At 44.8% G+C, this 8,462-nt stretch overlaps 1 pseudogene; it reads right to left on the bottom strand.

The window, feature by feature from the left end:
* Positions 1-2,859: 2,859 nt before the first annotated feature.
* Positions 2,860-6,470, bottom strand: LOC137318105 (beta-1,3-galactosyl-O-glycosyl-glycoprotein beta-1,6-N-acetylglucosaminyltransferase 3-like; annotated as a pseudogene).
* Positions 6,471-8,462: the final 1,992 nt, after the last annotated feature.

Here is an 8,462-nt window from a genome sequence, read left to right as displayed (position 1 = left end):
TAATAAAGGATATACTTGCCAGAGAGGGAGTGCAACGAACGTTCACCAGACTGATTCCTGGGATGGCGGGATTGTCGTATGAGGAGAGATTGAGTGGACTTGGCCTGTATTCTCTCGAGTTTCGAAGAATGAGAGGTGATCTCATTGAAACATACAAAATTCTTACAGGGTTCGACAGGGTAGATGCAAGGAGCATGTTTCCTCTGGCTGGGGAGTCCAGAAGCAGGGGTCACAGTCTCAAAATAAGGGGTAGGCCATTTAGGATTGAAATGACAAGAAATTTCTTCACTCGAGGGTGGTGAATCTTTGGAATTCTTTACCCCAGAGGGCTGTGGATGCTCAGTCATTGAGGACATTCAAAACAGAGACAGAAAGACTTCTGGACATTAAAGGCATCACCGCATATGGGGATGGTGCAGGAAAATGACGTTGAGCTGGAAGATCAGCCATGATCTTGTTGAATGGTGGAGCAGGCTCGAGGGGCCGGTTGGCCTACTCCTGCTCCTATTTCTTGTGTTTTTATGCTCTTATGTAAAGGTTGACGGGTGTTTTTGTGACTGGAAGGCTGTTTTAAGTTGGGCTCCACAGGGCTCAGTACTAGGTCCCTTGCTTTTTGTGGTATATATTAATGATTTGGACTTAAATATAGTGGGCATGATGAAGAAATTAGCAGTTGATACAAAAATTGACCGTGTGGTTGATAGCGAGGCGGAAAGCTGTAGACTGTAGGAAGATATCAATGGATTGCTCAAGAGGGCACAAAGTGTCAAATAGAATTCAATCCTGAGACGTGTGAGCTCATGCATCTGGGGAGGGCAAACAAGGCAAGGGAGTACACAATAAATGAGAGGATACTGAAGGGTGTATAAAAAGTAAGGGAACTTGGAGTGCATGTCCATATGTCTCTGAAGGTAGCAGGACAGGTAGATAAGGTGGTTAAGAAGGCATATGGAATACTTCCTTTACTAACTGAGGAATATAATATAAGAGTAGTGAGGTTATGCTGGAACTGTATAAAACATTAGTTGGGCCACAACTTGAGTACTGAGTAGATTTCTTGTCACCTCATTACAGGAAGGATGGAGTTGCCCTAGAGAGGGTGCAGATGAGTTTTGCGAGGATGTTGCCAGCACTGGAAAACTTTAGCTATGGGGAAAGATTGGATAGGCTGGGGTTGTTCTCTTTGGAACGGAAGAGGTTGAGGGTTGTTCTAATTGAGGTGTACAACATTAGGGGGGGCTTGGTAGAATGGATAGGAAGGAAGAATTTCCCTTAATAGAGAGGTCAATAACCAGGGGGCATAGATTTTAGGTGATTGGTAGAAGGATTAGCGGGGAGCTAAATAATAAATAATCACCCAGTGGGTGGCGGGGGTCTGGAACTCAGTGCCTGAGAGGCAGAAATCCTCAACTCATTTAACAAGTACCTGGCTGTGAACCTGAAGTGCCGGAACCGACAGGGCTACGGACCAGGTGTTAGTGAGTGGGATTAGGCTGGACGGCTCGTTTTCGGTTTGTGCGGACTCGATGGGCCGAATGGCCTCCTTCTGTGCAGTAAATTTTCTATGATTCTATATATGACGGACGGCTGATCCGATGTCGCCTGTTTTACACTATCGCCCAAATTCAAAATCCCCCCGTTGACTCATCAGTGCCTGGGTGTCGATAGTCATGGGGTCGCTCTCCCTTACTATTCCCCAGACTGATTCCTGGCGACCCTCCCCCCGCTGCCTTGACAGCGTTTGACTGAAGGATGCTGGAAGAACGGCGGATTTTCAATCCCTCTGTATTGAGTATGTAATGTGTCCTTTCTGTGAAACAAAGTGTCGTCATCGCTTGCCTAAATTTAAAAAAAAAATCCTAAGTGCATTATCCGAAGTGGGAACACATCGGAACATTTAAGTTACAATACTCCAGTTCCAACGATTGATGCAGTCTCTATTCCAGTCCAATTATTTACAATGCTCCAATTCCAACGATTGATGCAGCAACTGTTACAGTCCTATTATTTATAGTGCTCTAATTCCAACGATTGATGCATCCACCATTACAGTCCGATTATTTACAATGCTCCAATTCCAACGATTGATGCAGCAACTATTACAGTTCTATTATTTATAGTGCTCCAATTCCAACGATTGATTCATCCTCTATTACAGTCCTTTCATTACAATGATTCGGTTCCAACGATTGATGCAGCCACTTTGACTCTCCTATAATTTACAATGGTCCAATTCCAACGATTGATGCAGCCTCCATTACAGTCCAATTATTTACAATGCTCCAATTCAAACGATTGATGCAGCAACTATTACAGTTTTATTATTTATCGTGCTCCAATTCCAACGAATGATGCAGCCACTATTACAGTCCGAATATTTACAATGCTCCAATTCCAACGATTGATGCAGCCTCTATTACAGTCCTTTCATTACAATGCTCCAATTCCAACGATTGATGCAGCCTCTATTACAGTCCTATTATTTACGATGCTCCAATTCCAACGATTGATGCAGCAAATATGACAGGCCTTTCATTAAAATGATCCAATTACACAGATTGATGCAGCAAAAATTACAGTCCTATTAATTACAATGCTTCAATTCCAACGATTGATGCAGCCTCTATCACAGTCCAATTCTTTACAATACTCCAGTTTGAATTAATTATGCATTCACTATCATGGTCATATTCATTACAAGGGTCCTCATTGGCCTAACAATAGGTCCCCTGTTATTTATTTTTTGACGTGTGATATATTCCCCCATTATTATTCAGCACAATGCTTCATCTGAAATAGTTATCGATTCGTTGTTACAGCCCTGCTTTATGCCTGGTGCTCATATCTCCCCATTCACTCTTAACTTCCTGTGCCGTGAATCGCTCTATGTCGGACATATTCCTCCATGCATTGCACCGCTGTGTTGTCCAGTTCAGGATCAAACTTGTTGGCGAAAAACGGTTTCTGTTGGGAGATCCAGTGCAAATCTGCAGAAGCATAAACACACAGTAGATGACGGATCCTCCCTCTACAAGGCGGATAAAGGGCTCCTTTCTCTACATCACCAGCCTCAAATGACCACTTCACTGCTCGAGTAAGGATTGGTGGGTCACCATTGCGGTGCCCGGGAGTGTATGGAATGGAGCCGGGTACCTCGGGCATTCTCTGCAAAGTTGCCCAGATGTGTTCATCGGGACTGTAGGTGTCCTCCGACCACTTGAAAAACGCCTGGATTTCCGAGTTCACAAATAAATTACTCACAAATTCTCTGGTGACCAGAATGTATGCGGCCCCCACAAACATGGGGCTACGTATGGGAGGGGGGCTCTTCTCTCGATCTGTTAAGACCACAGTTCCACGGATAGCATAATGAAAGTTCCATCGTCTCTGAAAGTCAATAAAAGAGCAATCATTTCTCATTTTCCGACTTCATCCTATTTTTGTACAGCACCACAACTTGCAGCAGTAACGATTAACAACGCATTGAGACTTTAGCTGATGTTTTTTGCTTGTATAAATTTTGCCTACAAAATTCTGATACAAAGAGCGGCTCACAAGAGGAATATCGAGCAGTAATGATAAGGCGGAGGCACACTGCATTGCGACAAATGGCCTCTTGAAGGGAAATGATATGGGAGATGTTAGCAGGTTGGTTATCTGGAATTGCTCTGGTCACCCACAAGCCTGGAATTTAGACACGTGAAATTAATTAAGCCAAACAAAAAACACACCTGAAAGGACAGTATGTCAACGCTTTGAAAATAAAGTAATAAACAGCAAATAATCATCTGCCACGTCTTCAGTTGCCTGGCAAGAAGGCCCAATACCGTTAAGTATGAAGTTATCCTCCTATTCTCCTGCCCATACCGAATGACATCAAACATCCGATGTGAGGCATGAGGCCGCCGAACTGGAAGTTCAGGTCAGCGCTTGATTCTCCAATGCAGTGAAGCGGGAGCTGTGAGACCACCGGACGGGGGTCGTGTCACATTCCTTGTGCTTCAGGTGACGTGTGGTGTCACTGCAGTCTGATGAAGAGCACGCTCCAATCATCCAGTCCTTCAAATGTCCATTCCGTTCCTTTTGATTACATTTGGCGGCTGGGCAAATATGAAGCTGGCCCAGTTACCTGTTTATATCCCGGTGGAGGGACCGAATCTATCACATTTGAGCCGTTCATGGCCATGAGAGTGTTGACCATCTCTCGGTTGGTTTTAATTGGAAAGTCTTGTCCACACACATTGATGAGATATCTCCAGGGGACTGAGCTCCTCAACAACTCTTCAATACAATTCAGATCAGCCTGAACCCTGGACCATGAGGCGTACGTCACTGTCTCTAATTTACTGACAATGAAGACATTACTGAAACAAGAGGCGATGGGCTGGACGGCCGAGTGAAACGGCTTTGGAGACTTCCTGTCCACATGGACGCAAAACACGTTCTGAGGGGCGTAAATGCTTCATAGGAGCCGCTCAAACATCTCGATCTTTTCAAAGATCACCATGGAATAGGCCAGAGGGAAATCGCGTTCCTCCGTGCTTAAGGAGAAAGTGATGTATTTCCGGTTTTTAACAAAAGAATCGCAGTCTCGGGTCATTTTTAAATAATCGATTTCAGTGAAGACTTTATGTTTGTTCGCGATTGTAATCGAATTGATAAGAGCTTTTTCAAGGGATTCTGGGTCACCGCTGATTATCTTCAAGCAACTCGAGTTCATTTCTGACAGATCGAGAGATGCATATCGCACGTCATAACCCGGTTTTAGTTTAACTGGTTTCCAATAGTTTACGAACAGATTTCCTCCCTGGCAAAAATATCCAACAAGAAAAGTCATAGAGAGTCCGCCCAGGATTGACATCAGTACCGCCCGCCTGTAAGAACACCATGCCAATATCATCATTGCTCTTTCAATGGTATTTAAAACATAAATATGTGACACGATTTCCAGATAAAATTCTTTTGCAAATATACAAATAGAGGAATTGTGCTCTTGACCAGTCGGCACTTTGTTCCAGGGATTTCCAGCCTCCAATTAATTCAAGTCGGATGAAAGCAACAATTGTGGCTTCATTGGGTTTCAGCTGTCAGCTTTGTTGGACAGGTCCCACCTGCTCCTGGTGCCTTGTCCACCCTTCCGGTGTGATTTGTGTTCTGTAACTGCTGTCAGTTAGTGTCGAGATTCCACATTCTCTGTTGCCGTTTTTTGTAATTTAGGCCTTTCCATAAACTTTTCCTTAATGAAGGTATGAGAAGGCTCGGCCTTGTCTCATAAAAGATTCAAAATCCTAAACAGTATGGTCAAGAAAATCAACAACATGTTTCCCAGAGTCTAGAACAAGAGAACATGGCGTCAACCATGGGGGGGGGGGGGGGCGGGGGGAAGAATGAAAGACTTGCATTTATATGGAGCCGTTCACCACCTCAGGACGACCCAAAGGCTTTTACAACCAATGAGGTACTTTTGAAGTGTAGTCACTTTGTAATTTAGGAAACCTAACAGCCAACTTGCGCACAGCAAGATTCCACAAACAGCAATTCGATAATGTCCAGATCATCTGGTTCAGTGACGTTGGTTTAATGATAAATATTGGCTGGGCACTGAGGCCATTGGATCCGTTACGTCGACCTGAGAAGGCAGACTTGCCCCAGATTTGGTTCAGCTCTCATCCGAAACACGGCAACTCGGACAGTACAGCACTCCCTCACTACTGCCACTGACTGTAGAGCACCCCCTCAATATTGCCCAACACCACCTCCACCCTTCGGCATTGACCCTCCAAGAGTCGAGCATTCCATTCGTACTGGCATCAGAGAGTGGCACTGCCTCAGCACTTCCCCCTCCCCACACACCCTCACCCCGACAGCGCGGCACTGCCTCAGCGCGGCACTGCCTCAGCGCTGCCCGCCCTGCCACCCCGAAAGCGCGGCACTGCCTCAGCGCTGCTCCCCCACCCCCACTCCGACAGCGCGGCACTGCCTCAGCGCTGCTCCCCAACCCCACTCCGACAGCGCGGCACTGCCTCAGCGCTGCTCCCCCACCCCCACTCCGACAGCGCGGCACTGCCTCAGCGCTGCCCTCACCACCCGCGACAGCGCGGCACATCCCCTCCGACAGGACTTGCCTTCAGCTAATCCGTTCCAGCATCATTTGATCATCCGATGTGTCTCAACATTCACTTATTCGAGCTTAAATTTCGGATTCGATGTGTTTGCCCCAAACGGGCGCAGACTAATGGATCTCTGATTACCCGATTTATCCTCTCTCCTCCAATCTTGAACAGATTCATCACTAATGGATCTCTGATTACCCGATTTATCCTCTCTCCTCCAATCTTGAAAAGATTCATCACTAATCCATCTCTGATTACCCGATTTATCTTCTCTCCTGCAATTTTCAACAGGTTCATCACTAATGGATCTCTGATTACCCGATTTATCTTCTCTCCTGCAATCTTGAACAGATTCATCACGAATAGATCTCTGATTACCCGATTTAACTTCTCTCCTGCAATCTTGAACAGATTAATCACGAATCGATCTCTGATTAGCCTATTTATCGTCTCTCCTCCAATCTTGAACAGATAAATCACTTGGTCTCCTTCAATGCACAAGTGTATATTTTATATCTCAGAATGTTTGAGGAATTGTGCAGAGTCCCTCCTATCTCCTCTCCGACTTCCTTTAACAGCCTCGGGTGCGTCATCTTTGGGCCCAGTGATTTATCCACCTCGGCAACTTTTTCAGATCCCAATCCTTCTCTTCATTTATCTCTAACTATTGTGCCCAAAGCGTCAGGGGGAGATAGAAAAACAAATATCTGCACAAATTTCGGAGAGGTGCGAAAACAATATGGCTGTAATAGTAGTGGATTTCAACTAACCTGGGACACAAACAAAGTGAAGGGTGTAGAAGGCATAACATTATTAAATTGCATTCAGGAGAACTTTAGCCAGTATATCGCAAGCCCAACAAGAGAGTGGGCAGCTCTGGATTTAGTTTTTGAAAATGAAGCTGGGCAGGAGGAAGGAGTATCAGTGGGAGAGCATTTTGGTGGTAGTGATCATGGCTCAGTTAGTTTTAGCATAGTTATGGAAAAGGACAAAGATAGAACACGTGTTAAAGTTCTCAATTGGGGAAAGGCCAATTTTCCTTAACTGAGACGTGATTTAGCAAAAAAAAGTCTGAAATCAGCCACTTGAAGGTAAATCAACGTCAGAGCAATGGGAGACATTCAAGTGGGTTTCCAGGGGTTCAGAGTAAATATGTTCCCAAAGAAACAGGGTTGGACTGTCAAATCTGGAACCCCTTGGATGTCAAGGAGCATACAGGGTAAGATAAGGGAAAAAGGGAAGCTTATGTCAGGTACCGAGAGCTCAATACTGCAGAAAGCCTGGAGGAGTACCGAAAGTGCAGGGGTGAAATTAAAATGGAAATTAGGAAAGCAAAGAGTGGCAAGTAAAATTGAGGAAAATCCAAAGAACTTTTAGTGAATACATTAAGAGCAAGAGGATAGCTAAGGAAAGTGTATGTGTGGAGGTGGAAGATGTGGGTATGGTTCTTAATGAACACTTTGCGTCTGCCTTCACAAAAGAGAGAGACAACGCAGAGATTGTAGTTAAGTAGGAGGAGTGTGGAATATTGGATGGGATAAATATCGTGAGAGAGGAAGTATTAGAATCTTTGAAAGTAGATAAATCACCAGGCCTGGATGAAATGTATCCCACGCTGTTAAAAGAAGCAAGGGAGGAAATAGCTGAGGCTCTGACCATCATTTCCAATCCTCACTGGATACAGGCGTGGTGCCGCAGGATTGGAGGCTTGCAAACATTGTACCGTTGTTTAAAATGGTAGAGAGTGATAGATCGAGTAATTACAGGCCAGTCAGTCTAACCTCGATGGTGGGCAAATTATTGGAATCAATTCTGAGGAACAGGATAAATCATCATTTAGAAAGGCACGGACTAATCAAGGACAGTCAGCATGGATTTGTTAAGGGAAGGTCGTGTCTGACTAACTTGATTGAATTTTTTTGAGGACGTAACAAGGAGGGTCGATGAGGGTAATATGGTTGATGTAATCTACATGGTTTTTAGCAAGGCTTTTGACAAGGTACCACATGGCAGACTGGTAAAAAAATGTTAAAGCCCATGAGATAAAAGGGAATGTGGCAAGTTAGATCCAAAAATGACTCAGTGACAGGAAGCACAGGGTAATGGCCGATGAGTGTTTTTGCGACTGGAAGGCTGTTTCCAGTGGGGTTCCGCAGGGCTCAGTACTCTGTGCCTTGCTTTTTGTGGTATACATTAATGATTTGGACTTGAATGCAGGAGGCATGTTTAAGAAGTTTGCTGATGATACAAAATTGGCCGTGTGGTTGATAGTGAGGAGGAAAGCTGTCGGCTGCAGGAAGATATCAATGGACTGGTCAGGTGGGCAGAAAAGTGGAAAATGGAATTCAA

This window comes from Heptranchias perlo, unplaced genomic scaffold, assembly GCF_035084215.1.
Source record: "Heptranchias perlo isolate sHepPer1 unplaced genomic scaffold, sHepPer1.hap1 HAP1_SCAFFOLD_65, whole genome shotgun sequence".
Taxonomy (NCBI): Eukaryota; Metazoa; Chordata; class Chondrichthyes; order Hexanchiformes; family Hexanchidae; genus Heptranchias; species Heptranchias perlo.
Note: the sequence above shows the minus strand (reverse complement) of the source record. Positions and strands in the feature narration are given on the sequence as shown.